Source organism: Pleurodeles waltl, chromosome 6 (assembly GCF_031143425.1).
Source record: "Pleurodeles waltl isolate 20211129_DDA chromosome 6, aPleWal1.hap1.20221129, whole genome shotgun sequence".
NCBI lineage: Eukaryota > Metazoa > Chordata > Amphibia > Caudata > Salamandridae > Pleurodeles > Pleurodeles waltl.
This window is the reverse complement of record NC_090445.1, coordinates 823,267,348-823,282,035: the sequence shown is the minus strand read 5'-3', so window position 1 is coordinate 823,282,035 and position 14,688 is coordinate 823,267,348.

The following is a 14,688-nucleotide window of genomic DNA, read 5'->3' as shown; positions in this document are numbered from 1 at the left end:
GGAAAGAAGGTAAAGGGGCCAGATTTACTATCCTAATAGTTTAACAAATACTGAGGGGGAAGTTCACACATTGAGATACCTTACTTACTATTATAACTCAAATTCAAAACATTGAAGAAAGTGTTTACATAGTGGATGAGGTTGAAATTTACTATTCTAAAGCCAGTATAACACCCATGAGTGAAAGTGCTTATATTGCAGAGGATATGGTACTCTAAAATTGGGGAACACATTTACAATGGGTTGGGCAGATTTACTATACTGATTCCAATTTAATAAACACTGGGGAAAGTTTGGTCAAATCCACTATTCCAACTGAAATCTAACAAACATTGGGAAAATTGTTTACATGGAGGCATCAAATTTACTATTGTAATTTCCTTCTCACAAACATTGTGAAGCGTGCATACATTTAGGAGTGTCAGAATTACCAATCTAACTTCAGTCTTATTCACAGGGAACATGCATACATTGAGGTAAAGTGGGGAAACTTTTACTATATTAACTCCAGTCCTCAAACATTAGGGAAAACATATATGACAGGGATTTGGTTCAGTATACCCAAATAGTGTATGTACACATTTAAATCGAATTAAAAATTAAATAAACAAATTCAACAAGGTACATTTCAAATAAAAATCTTATAACTGTAAAACACTGGAATACATTTTAAAAATTACAAATATACTAGAATTGTTAAAATGCTGTTTGATCAAACTATTAAGTGAAATATTTTAAAATGAACATCGCTTCTTTAACTCTCATAGTCCACAAACTAAAAAAAAACACCTCTGTATCCTACATATGTAAATGTTTAGTTATTTATAATTTAATAATTTGTTTTAGGAAACACAATACACCCATTACCCCAATGTATCCCACAACCACAGATACAAATGTAATAAATCATTTTTACAGCCAATACAAAAACAAGTTCAATGCAAATATTTAATAATTTGAGCATAACCTAATGCATAGACAAATCAGTTAATAGACATTATATCTTGTTTTTATTGAAAGGCTCCTTACCCATCCCACCAAGAAATCACACACCTCCAAACTTCAAAAATCAAAATTAATAATTTGTAAAATTATAATATATGAAACAATGGCAAACATCACACATGGTAGGTATTAAGTAACAATAATTAACATGTAGTTGAAAAATACTACCCACTAAAATCCAAATGCACCAGTCAACCCATAATCAAATAATAAAATATGTTTCTAAAAAACATATAAACAGTTTAATTTTTTAAATGAAACAAATAAAAAATAAATTCAAAATAACAAGTGCATAATTAATATATTATTCAATTATTATCAGGTTATACACATTTTATTTAAAATGCTGAATTCCTCAATAAACCCCACAACCCAAAATTTAAATATATTACATATTAAACAATATATTACTCATGTAAACAAATAAAAACAAAAGAATACTACATGATTAACCCATTAATTATGTAAAATTAAATTCTTATATATTAAAAATACACTAACCACCCAATCCCCAAATGAACCCAACAACACCCAAAAAGTATACAATACTATACTATTTTAATAAAATAAATACAAATACATTTAATACAACATAAGTAATGAACTAAAAGCATAATGCAAGTTAATAATATTGTATACAATATTGTAAACTTTGATACTATTGCAAGTCGGGAACAAAAATTTGTTTACTGTCTATATTTTTTTGCACGATATTTGTGTAATCATAATATTCTGACCACAATATTATGGTATTCTTTCACCACTCCAGCATGATAATGAGGAGAGAGGACAAGCCACCTGGAGAATATATTCTGCATAGTGATGTTTGCTAAAGCAGACAAGACATTTAGGTCCAGCTTTAGGAATAATTCCATAATAAGGGCACCATACAGGCCTCTGCATAGTCCCCACTTACAGAGGTAATGCATGATCAGGGATAATTATAAGGTGGTTTTGTGTGAGTCAAAGTGACTTTTTAGTCACTGCAAAGTTGATGTATTCATGTAGGCCGCATTTCCATTTGCAGATCATGAAATAATTTATGCGACTCACTATTGTGCAGCTGCTTTACAGGGAGAATCTGTTTCCCTCCCCATTTCATCCAAGTCAGTTATTTTTTTACCTTTTAACATGCCTACACTATGTTGTTCAGATGCCGAGTGGTGCTCCAGTGCATAGACTTTCAATAATCTATGTAACAGTCTGCAACCAATTATCTGAGGACCAGGTAGTTGGCATTACTTAGTAGCGATTTGCAGGTGTAAATGCAGATGATCCAGTTTGAGTATTTAAGCATGTTTTGTTCAGTCTCTATTCACTGTGGTGGATCTTGTGCCTCAGGTAAAAAGCAAGCCACTTGAGTTAATGGATGCGCTATTTTTTGTCAGTATATGTGGAAAGCAAAGGCCACTGGATGTAATGTGTGTTATCAGCTTCTGGGAAGTCAGTCTGGTTGTTCTTCTTTAGAGGATGTATGATTAGGGTCAATTTGGGCAAGCAATGATGCCCATATCTGCAATGAAATTCTTCCATGTACATAAATGTACCTGAGCATGCAAGTCATTTAACTGTTTAAACTCTACAGACATTGATAAATTAGCATGGGACCAACAGAAAAACAATATTGGACTCAGTCATAAGAGGTACTAAATTGGCCTCTATCATCCCTTCAATAACTCTGTTACACTGGATTCCCAAGTATTTGAGGCCCTTGGAGACCCACTGTGTATATTGGTCACACAAGCAGGGCCTGTGGTAATGTTGGACATGGCTAATGCCTTGCTTTTCAAATGATTCTGTACCCAGAGAATTTAGCGGTAAAGATGTATCAGAGACATCAGAGCCAGTATGAACAATGCAGATTTCGATGAGGTCTGTTGGAGAGGAAATGAAATGTAAAGAAATTACGCTACATCAGACATCAGTAGAAAACAATACAAAATGATGGTGAAAGAATAGTGTAGGCCTAAAATTTGTGCAGATGCCAGAGAGGTGAAGAGTTCATTTGAAAATAGAATGCATGACCAGCAAGGTCTTAGTTAAAGGAAAACCCATGTTTGCAAGATTAAAGGAATATTTAGTCTTAAGCACAGAGGCACTATTCTGTTCCCAGTAAGTGAAAAACATGATTGAAGAATAAGAGTAGGGGATTTAATTAGCAAAGGGTACACAAAATCTGATAAAATGTCTTGGGGGGCAATTTGTGACCTCCTGTTTACCTGCATGGAGATAGCTACTCTCACTGCCACAACAGTAAAAAGCTGTGTTTGCTCTGCCAAGAGGGGTTTTGCCTTTTTTGTCTTAAGTTTCCCGCAGCAGGTGACACGATCTCATTAGCATATAGAAATGCCTTAAATTGTCTTGATGTAGTTTGTGTCCTTTGGGTATCATCAGACTGATGTTTCAAACAGATAGATGTTCCAAAGTCAGCAGGAAAATGAGAGGTGACAGCAGACACTCCTGGAAGGTACTGTGTCCAATCTTTATTGCTCTGGTCAGGAATCCATTGCTATGATAGTATGCAGATTGAGCATCTTATACTTACTGGAATTTAGAATTAATCCTCATGTCTGTGTCTCTCTCTCGTTCTCTCTCTCTTGGGTCCTAAATAAGTATCCCCACTCTAAATAGTCAAATGCTTCTCAGCATATAGCGAGAGAGATAAGGCTGCAGCTTCGTTGTGTCTAGTCTGTCACAGGAGGAGTGCCAAGGATCTCGGAAGGTATCTAGCTGGTATCTAGCTGAGCGGCTTGTTAGGAAACCCACCTGGGAGGAGTGTTCTAGGGTTGGAATAACCATGCACAGTCTGATCACTAGCACTTTGGCCAATATTTTTATGTCAGCATTATTAAGGAATAGTCGAACAGTTGAGGGGATCTTGACACACTTTGGGAATTTAGGGAGATGTTGGTGTCATTGCAGATGGGCCACAGGGAGAAAGTTATTTCCACTTGCTGTAAGGCATCATGGTTTCAAGAGGGATCTGCCTTTTTCTATTTTTGAGATTTCACCATCCACCAGGTCTCTGCCTTCCAGAAATGAAATGGGGATGCTCAGAGTACTTGGGAATTCTCCTTCCATTGATTGAGAGTTATCATGCTCAGACTATAAAGGACTTCATAATAATAAGCACACGTCTCAGCTATGTCTAGGGGTGAGCAAACAGCTGGCCTATCATGGAACGGATGCCTGGAGTGTAGGACTACAATTCTCTCTGGCACATCTGTGCCATATTTAGCCCACACACTTTTCTCCACACACATATTACCTCAGCTGTAACTTTACTAGTGCCCATTCTGCTTTGTCAATGAAAAAGAAATTGAGAGTAATTTTGGATGACTCAGATGCGGGTTTGTGCCAGATGAAGGATTAGCATTATAGTATGGTGTTAGATCTCTGACCTGTGTTCAGACGGTCATCAGTTCAGTTTTAAATTTGACCTTGGCCAGGTTAGAATCTCTTTTCATAAGTTCCCTCCACATGACCTTGCCCATGCAAGGCCTCTCTGGTCATATCTCCCAATGTATCATGCAATATTGCCCTTGCGTTCCTGTTACATGTTTCAGTCCAAAAGGATGTCAAGCACTACATTCTGATCACCTCTTATCACCATTGATGTGTGTTACCAGTCAGTCATTTTTCATGATATAACTGTGAAGGAGTGTTGTTTTTGGGTGTTCGGGCAAATACTGTTCCTACTCTCAGTATCCTTTTTCATGTCTTGAGCATCAAAAAGGCATAACTGCCTTCTAAATTAGTTAAAGTCTTGATGATCTTATAGAGCAGGGTCTTCTGAATAAGAACGGCAGCACCACATTTTTTGGTGCTGTTACAGGTTTCAAAGGGGTCTACCAGTGGCTTGGTGGTGCGGTCAGTATGCACAACAAAGCCCAACCATTCATTTTTCAGCTTTTGGGTTTCCACCACTGATGGATGTATTTCCTGTAGAAGTGCTACGTTGGTGCATTTAGTCTTGAGGTATATAGTACTTGCCTTATCTGTGACATGGTTGGTAGATCAACATATACCCTAGAAATAGGAGATACATATCAGATGTGGGGATGATGTCAGTGAGGGTTTAGCAGGTGATACATAGATGATGCGTTTTCTGGGTGGGGTACTTAGAATAGGTAATGTGGCTATGGAGAATTATAAAAATAACAATATCGACAACATACAGTAGGATAGGCTGCCAAGTATATCAGGGGAAAAAAGGCATAGGTTGTCCCTAAAATTATAGAAGTCTTCTGACTGTACTTGTCAGCATTATGGGAATAGCCAGCCGGTGGCTAAGTGCGAATTCGTATAACAATTCTGTTTTAAACAAGAAGTTATCCCCTTAATGCAGGCTAACATTTACATGAGCAAAAGAGGTAAGTTAAAACCCCTTCACTGTGTTGTCAAAACAAGGAAAAGGGAAAAAAGGGATGGAGGGGAAATGGTTTGGCATTGGAATGCTACCTATTGCATTCCATAAAGGGGCACTGCTTGGAAGTCTATTCTAGGAGAAACCTGTACATATAAGTGAGGCTGTAGAAACCCTAACTCAGAGGTCAGTTGTATTCACAGTACAGGCAGGTCATAAGATGAGGTGACGGGGATAGAGTGGCTAACATAGCAACAGGAAAACGTCCTTGTATCTATACAGGTTCCATATGTAAGCGTAACCCAGAAGAAGAAGCAGTATCTGTGTACAATGGTCTCTATATCTCAAAGTCCAAGCATGGTTTAGAGAAAGATGTAGCTAAGAAGGGTCAGCATAGGAGTTTTCACTCTATGTTACCTCAGGTTTGAAGTCGAGGAGTGAAATGTTTAGGAGCCAATCAGGACAATCGGGATGGGATTAGGAGCTCCCTTTCATGGGTGATTAGGACTTAAGCTTCTGTTCCATAAGGGTTTGCTCTGCTGGCACTGATGGAGGCTCTGTGTCACTTCAGAGTTATTGCCCATTGCTCGATGATTCAGTTGAATTGTGGCTCATTTGGTTTGTCTGTTTTTTAATTGTTAGTTGCGACTGCAGTCTCCAAGGATTCATTGCCCAGTTCTGCCAAGACGTTTTCAAGGTTGTCTTGTTCAGAGGACCCATTGGTCTTTCAAACTCTGGTCACATTCATGTTTGCAGGGTCAAGTAGTCTGTAGTTGATATCTCTTTGGTGCGGCTTAGTACTCAGGTCCAGGAACCGTTTTCTTTTTATATTAGATTTGATTCATGGGAGTAGTTCACTGAAATCTATATGGTGTCATCTTCTAGCATGAAAAGAGCATTCCTCTTTCTTGCCATTTGAGCATGATGAAAAGCAGGCAATGATGGAATTCGTTTTTTTTTTGCTGATTGGTTCTGCACCCTGATCCTATGTGCCCCATGTAGTTCTAGAGGTCTGGGAAGGAAACAACAAGCAGACTCGATATAAAATAAGTGAACAGCCCAATAATGTCTTGACCTTCCATTTTCTAAGGAATTCTGTAGATAAGAATATTGTCTCTCCTTGCGTGGTCCTCCACATCGATGACCTTGTTTTTTAGGTACTAGATATCACTCCCTCAACCTGGGGTATTATCATGTCTGCATTCCAGGTCATCAAACCTATTTTCATTTGTGTCAAGTAATTTATGGAAGGATGCTAGATCAGAAAATATAGACACTACTCACTTCCAGAGCCTGATGGGTTCATGCCATATCCTTCGTTGCAGAGCCCTATATAAGACCTATGTGGACTTGTGCACCTAGCCTGCAATGAGTCATTAGTTGCATTGGCTCTTCACTCATGCTCAGTGCGCACCTTTACTTTGTTCGCTCACCTTGTTGTGTTCCTCCTGTTCGGTTATCTTGGTGTTCCCATTCCTTTGCCTCTTATTATTAGTCCATTATGCTTTTGTGCTGGGCTTTGTTTATCCCACATTACTCCTCACAGCTGGATTGGCGCGTGGTGAGCAGCACACTGGAGCTGTCAGCTGGTTTCTAGGTCAGCTCATGATAGTTAGAGCCACACCCTGCAGTTGAGACCAGTAGGCCTACTTTTTGTATACCTATTCATGTTGTGGTCTCCTCTGCTGCATTATACTTACCAAGTCCTTCTTGTCATAGAGCTGACAAACTCCATCAACAACTGAACTGCCTCTGAAGTGCTGCCCCCCGAGAGCATCGCTGAACTTTCCAAAAAAAGCAGTGCTTACATTTTTCTCTCTTTTCCCTTTCTCGTCCAGTAACTCTTGTAACCCAACTCAATCCAGTAAACTAATTTCACAGTTTATAGTTTTAACAAGCTCCTGTTACTATGAAAGTGCAGGCCAGCCATCTACAATTATGAGCCTGTTGTCATTGTCACAGTAGCTAATGAACTTACGACTCCTTCATGTCACCTCAGGCTCGCCTGGTAACTGATTGCTCGCCTAATTGCTCTTGGTTAATTTCGAGGAAAAGGTCAAATGTTATTCTACCACCGATCTCTCCATTTTCGCAAAGGTTCTTGTTAAACTTGCCTGCGATCCTCTGAGACTATTATTCCTGCCCGGCGACCTATTACACTATATTGTGCCTTCTACTAACCAAATATTTTAAGCTATTGGTGGCGCACTAGTCTATAGGGAAATCAGTTCCGAACAGGCAAATCGCACTATCAGCCTGTTGGAAGATTTCCAGATTTCCCTATGAACAAACCTGCCTCAGTTTGCTGGAGCTGCACTGCAGAAAAAAAGTGGGTAATGTGTGCCAGCGGCCCTTTGAAATAAACGTTACACTAACACCAAATATTGTTTAGTTTGGTGTCTTTTGAAGTGACCTCTTTACAGGATTCCACCCAGCCATAACCAGAGCTCACCTCTCCCGGCTTCATCTCCCTCTCTCGAAGGCGCGCGCCACCCACCCCAGAGCTGTGGAGAGTCACAGGCAGGGCAGCAGCGTGAGAGCAGCTACACACAAGCTTAACTCCCTTTAGCTAAGCTCCCGCAGCACCCTGAATCCAGCTGTTCACTATGGTGGGCCAAAGACCTTCTTAAAGTGCCTCTGGCTCTTTTTTACAGTAGGTGCGTCTGAACTCAACGATTTACACAGTGAGAGGTGCTGGGAAGTATGAGTGAACGACAGCAGTCACGAAATAAGGCACTTACGCTTTAGACAAATTTTATATTAAAATAATAATCCTGTATAGACTAGATAGAAATAAAAGGTCAGAGGTCATGAAAGTATGCTATCACATAAAAGATAAAAATCAAATAAATTCCTTATCACTCTCACTAAGCATCTCCTAAACAGGAATAGTCTGAAAAATGTGTTAATGTCCATCTGAGGCCTGTAGTAAGTTATGACCCTTACATATACAGAAACAGTTATGGCGAGGTCAGTAGCAGAGGTTATAAACAATGGCGACCGCCACAGATCTCAAGTCGTGGCGGGGGGGGGTGATATTAAGGAAATAATTTTTAAAAACTTACCTGTCCTGCTTCCTACGCTGCTGGCCTTCTCGCTTCTCTTCTCTCCTGCCCCTGATGGTGTCCTAGCAGTGCCTGGGACACCAGCACAGGCTCCTTATGCAATCCTGCCACTGCTCTCATGCTATACCTATGGCTTGGTCTGCCACTCAGACAGTGCATGGGAGTCTGTGCTGTTTCTCCAACCCGGCTGTGCAACACAGCTGGGTTGGGGAAACCTAAGTATGTATGCCTGTTTGGCTGGCCTAAGACGGCCGGCCAAACTGACATGCGCACTTTTAAGTGCACTCCAGTGACTCCACTCCGCTCTCCCTCTCTCCTCCCATGGCCCGGCTCTGCCCCTCCCTGCACACTCTGACTCAGCCAGTAGCTGAAAAATAAAACAATAATAAAATATTGTTTTATTTTTCAGATGCTGGCTCTAAGCCAGTGGGGTGACGCTCCTCCACCATTGCGGAGGAGCTGCCGCTAGTTAGAAATGTTAACAAGCTTTGGCAAAGCCAGTAGGTCTAGGTTTAATGTACGAGCTCATACAGCATTAGTGCATTAAACCCAGCTGGAGTGGACAGAGAGCTACAGTTGTAAAGGAGCGATTTGTCAAGTTCAGTGCAAACACTTGATTGGAGGTGGAAGGACTCATCCAAACAGCCAATAGCATTAGTTGAGAAATGAGTAATCAACTGGGCTGACCCAGGAAGTGATTGACAAAGTCTCAATCTCAAACCATTTGGCCAAAAAAGGCTAGTAGATGATAGCCATTGGTTCAAAGGGGCAGACCCAAACAATCTATAAGTAGGTCCGTTTGAGACCTGTGCTGTCAAAACCTAGCCCTGAAAAACTCCTATTTTGCAGTGATGGGGAAAAAAAGCTAAGGTTTTTCTCATCATTTGTGTTTTTGGAGTTATTGCGGGGCGGCAGCGCTCAGCACCATTGTCAGACTGGATACTTATGAAATGGGTACTGGTAGAGAATCTAAGAAGATCCTGCAGCACTTTCTTACAGTGACAGGATTCAAGGGGCTTTAAGCAGGATTTATGTAGGAGAAGGAGGACAAGAGGAAGCATCCAGTAGAATGTCATTCACATCGCTAGTCCAGTCTCCACCCTCATAATCCAGCACTGCTTTGATACATTGGACTGCCACGTGATTCTTTCTCAATTGCAGACTCTTCTTTTTGTTGGTTGTTACTCTGCACGTTTTAGAATCAGTTTTTCACAGTATAGCTGTAACTCACAAGGGCTGGTCTTAATTGCTTGCCCCTGATATTGCTAATAAAAGTCATGCAGTTCAGGTGAGAAAAGATGAAAAATAGAAAAAGAACAGCGGTGTTGAGGAAAAGGTGAGTGGTGCGGTGTTGCTAGAAGGTGGAATTGCATATAAGAAATTATCTTTATCTTTCACCTCAGGCTATTGTCTGTTTGGTGTATCATTCTGCTCTCTATGAAATCCTTCAATTTGAATCCATGGAGGACTATTTGACATCAGAAAATCAGACTCACTCATCACACTGTTTATCACATTGAATTTTTCACCTCCTATATGCATTCTATATGGAATACATTTTTTGTACTTCTCCCAGCACTGGACAAGCCAATAGGGTGGTTTTAACATGCTAAACAGCATTTGTGCATGCAATGCAAGCAAACAGTACTTGCGCATGGCTGCATTTGCATCCATTAGCACCTTAAACCAAATCAATGATTGTTAGGTACAGTGCCAAGCACCATCCATAGAGCTGATTTAGCTGCATTCATTTAAGGTTGTTGGTATCATATCCTGATCAGTCTATTTATTTAGTCTTTAGCACGTCTGTGTTATATTTCACTTTGCAAACACCTTTTTCCTTCATTACTTGTGATAACTTAAGCATTGTGAATGTTTCTATCTGCTGCACAGACTAGCATAGTTGATGAATTTTAAATCTCGTGGTTCAAAGTGAGGTTTCCTGAATATCTTGCCGCTCCTTCTCCCTTCCTCTAGGTCTACCATCAATGGGCTGCTAGCTACCTTGAACGGTCTGCCTTTAGTCAGCGGTTACCATGCACTGCCTAAGTTAATTATACTTTGCTCATGAGCCACCCTCAGTTCCATACAAGACATGGTTCCCAATGTGTCTTAAAATGCTGTATTTGCCACTAATTTTGAAAACTTATTTTCCAGAAGAACACCAGGGTCTCGGTAATCTATTATGACCTGACCAGTGCTACTGACCCAATGTCCTTTAAAATGGAGCAGCCAAAAAGCCAACTTTCTGTACATCCAACCACTCCAGGTTAAATATAGCTACATACACCCACCATCGTAGCTGGGCAACCAAACACATCTAGCAATAAATAAACATATTCCTTTATTGGCTTTACCAGTGCTTGATTTATTGAGGTGGTAATTCTGCATCCACTGCTTCTTCTGGCAGACATCTAAGATGCATGAGAACAAACTTCCTGACCTCCACCCCATAATCTTGTTCTCTCACATTCTTGTCCTGACTCCTACACCCAGAATGACTCAAATAATCTAATAGTGCATACCACTCTCCCCGCTCTACTGAACATATTAATATGTGTGAGTTCCCATCACACAACAAAGAGTCAAGATAATACCAATACCGACATTACCTGGAAAACAGGCTCTATTAAATGTAGCTCTCATCCCAGTCCTACATTCTTTGCATTGTCTCCCAGTCCCTTTTGATGGTCAGAGCATGTTCAAGGCCATATGCAGTGCTTAATTTGAGCCAGTGGATTCCGGTGAGGGGCATCAGCACTTATTTTTGAGGGCTGGCAGTTATTTTTCTGCATCAGGCATTTATTGTGAGCAAAAGACACACATGGCAAAGGCGGTGGAAGATAAAGATGGAAAAACATCACAAAGGGGGAAAGCAGAAAGCTGAAAGCCGCAAAAGTGAGTTTAGGGGGCAGGGAATGGCTGTAAACAGATTAAAGATGGCTTTAGGATTATGCAGCTACAGTATTCTGTGTTTGTACATTTAAATGCAGCAGGCATGTGTTTCAGAGGAGAGTTTTGAGCACCAGCACATTTTTATATACAAATCAAGCACCATCCATATGCCGTATGAGGGGTGGCTCCTCCACTGTAGTGGAGGAGCGTCGCCCCACTGCTAAAAATTATTATAATTGTATTTTTCCGCTGAGTCTAGGGCAAGACGAGGCAAGCATCCTCCGTGTCAGCAAGGACGAGGAGTAGTGGTGCACTCTGAGGGCGCATGTCAGTTTGGTCGGCCGTCTGAGGCCAGTCAAACTGACATGCGTACTTAGAACTCTCCATCCAAGCTGTATTTCACAGCTGGGTGGAGACCAAGTGCAGGCTCCCACTGCCTCCCTGAGGAGAATTTGAGCCCGTTCAGGCCAATCCCAGCGCTCCTCTCATGCTGTTTAGCCACATGAGAGAAGCATCTGGATTGGGTGGGGGAGGGGAGCAGGGCAAGCACCGAGGCAGCAGGAGTGGTGGAGGTGAGGCAGCAGGTAAGTGCAATTTTGTTATTATTGCTCTTCCCAACTCCGCACGCTTCCCCACCAGCCCTTCCTGCCAGCACCTGACACTATGCCTTAAACACAGGAACTTTATTAATCAGTCCCAATATCTGGAAAAAAATATTAACATTGAATGTTCCCAATACACCTTTGCAATTTTATCAAATTATTTAAGATTCAAAACCAACAATTTTTTTGGGTCTATTCATATTTGAGGTGGAGTATATGAAGTAGCTATACTGGGAACATTGCCTGTCTGCTGGTTTTTGATTTACTGCTCCACCAAACCCAGAAGAACACTTGTGCCATAACATGGTTCACTCAAGAGAAGCATCGCACTCTCTCTACTGATCTAGGAAAAGGTGCAGATGAAGAACTGGTACCTAATCTAAGCAGCAGCGAATCTGGGGCCAACGATGCACCGGCGCACACCGCATTTGGAGTCAGCACATTAGGTTTACTGTGTGTCTGATATAAATAATTAATTATATTCTGTCCGTGAATATTATAAAATAATGCTCTATGTTGATCTCTGGTAGTGATCATGATATATACTAATGTAAATGCTCCCTTCATTCTACTGTGTTACCTCATTGTTGGTCTCTCTGCTGCCGTTCCATCCCTGTCTCTTAGGACTGCTGCAGTCTGATCTGCCTAATCCCACCAACAAGATGGAGGTTCATCTAAATCATGGCCTCCGCCTGTGAGCCATCTTACATCAGAAAGGAGCTAACGAGCTCAATGCGTTTGGTCAACATATGGGAATGAGGTGGCTATGGCAGACACCAGCACTCACCGGGACACAGAGGCACTCACAATTCTTTCATGTTCATTTGAGTCTCCTACACTTTTTTGTCCTCTGGAACCAAGCCTGAAGTGGTGTCTTTAGAAAAGATTTTTAGGGTGAAACACAAAGGACCACGGATAAAACTTGTAAGGCCACCTATACTGGACAAACAGGAAGAGTGTGTTTGTATGTGTGTATTTGTGTGAGTGTGTGTGTCCTTTTCTTCCAAACTAATAAATTAATCATTCTCCCTTTCCCGCTCCTATTTATTTCTATTTCACTTTTTTATTTCTCTTTTCTGTCATTCCTCCAAATGTTTTCCTCTCCACATTTTTTGTTGTAACTGATAACACATCACCAATTTCTTTACATCTCAAGTGTCTCTTTTACTCCTCCCCCTGCAGCCTTGCCTCCTCCTTCAGTCTTAGCAGCCAGCTATAGTCCAGCTTTTTGATTTTCTTTTAGAGTCTTTGCTTTGCCTGGTAGAAGTCATAATGGAGCATATGATTTGAAGTGTCTTTGCTTTTACTAATAGAAGTAATGATGAAGCAAGAGGGGGCAGAAAGAATGCAGCTTATTAATTATAATTATTAATGAGTATTCATGTATTCTGAATAAGTGATTTGTGCAGAAAATATAATAACGTAGAAAATTAATGCATGCATTTGAAAATGTGATTATGGAGAATGGCCGCCAATGTTCACAAAGTGTACTTAATAGAGAATTAATACTGTGAAATGTTGAAAATATGTTTGACTAATGTAGTAATATGTCATAATAACGTGTGTGCTCTAGCTTTATTAATTGTAGGCCTTAATTTAGCAAATGTCTTGGCCTAGTTTGCCAGGCCTCATGTCAAAACTGTATTTCTCAATGTTTAATAAATGGCTGTCCTAGAGAGTTAAACTGTAATTTTCCTTTTTGCCTTGTTCAGATGTGCTCGTAGCTAAAGCTTTCTCATGAGAATCGACTGCTAGAAGATGCTGTTCCTATTAATGTAACATTTTATGTGTAAAGTGTGTGAGACTGACTTTCTCAGAAGAAGAACAATGGAGACACCGACTGGAGAGGAAGCTGCAACAATGTTGTTACCTGACAAGCCGAATGATGAGGACATTGCAAGACAACCAATCAATGACATGTGAAAGGAGTAATAGTAGAATTCATAGATTTGAAGTTTTTGTTTTATTGGACAAAGTGTGAACATGCGATTAACTGACCAATAGGGATTTGGGAAATAGTTTTGCTGGTTTTGATTTAACAACGCTACATTGAGAGAAGACAGATTCATTGCCCATTTTCTTGCTGGCCGAAAGGTCAATACTTCTTGTGCGTCTTGACAAGAGACCTGCTTAATCTTTAATGCTTAAAGAATTTGCGTTTTCTGTACTTTGATGCTGAATCCTGATTGCCTTGCTGACCGACTGATGTCCTGAGGACGAAGACTGACTCTGCTTGCTGATCCCCATTGTGGATAGGTATTATGAGCTAGACTGTTGATTAATATGCATATTTGCTTTTTCTTTCTAGGTACCAACTGTTTTAACCATAGTTAGATGTTTTTCCAAATTTGTGTTACTAATTTGTTTTGCATCAAGCCCATCATGCTGATGCTAATCTGGTGTTAGTTAAGGATCCTCATTAATTAAATCATGCTAATAGGGATTAATGCTTGATGAATTACTCTGCTAAACTTAATGTATGCGATTACTTTGACGCAGCTGACTTTGTTATTAATTTGCACCATAACGTTAGAATGTGTTGTAGTTCAAGCTTTGAGTAGGTTACGTTTCTTCCGCTGCTTTGGACAGCCAGTATTATTCCTGTGTGTGTTTCATTTGATATTGAGATATATCTACATGACCTTAGTTAGCATTGTTAATATAGGGAAATAAATATTCTAACTTTTACTAAAAGGTGTGGTTTTTCATGACTGAAGGGTCATGGTGCGTGACAATTACTGACTCCATTGATTAT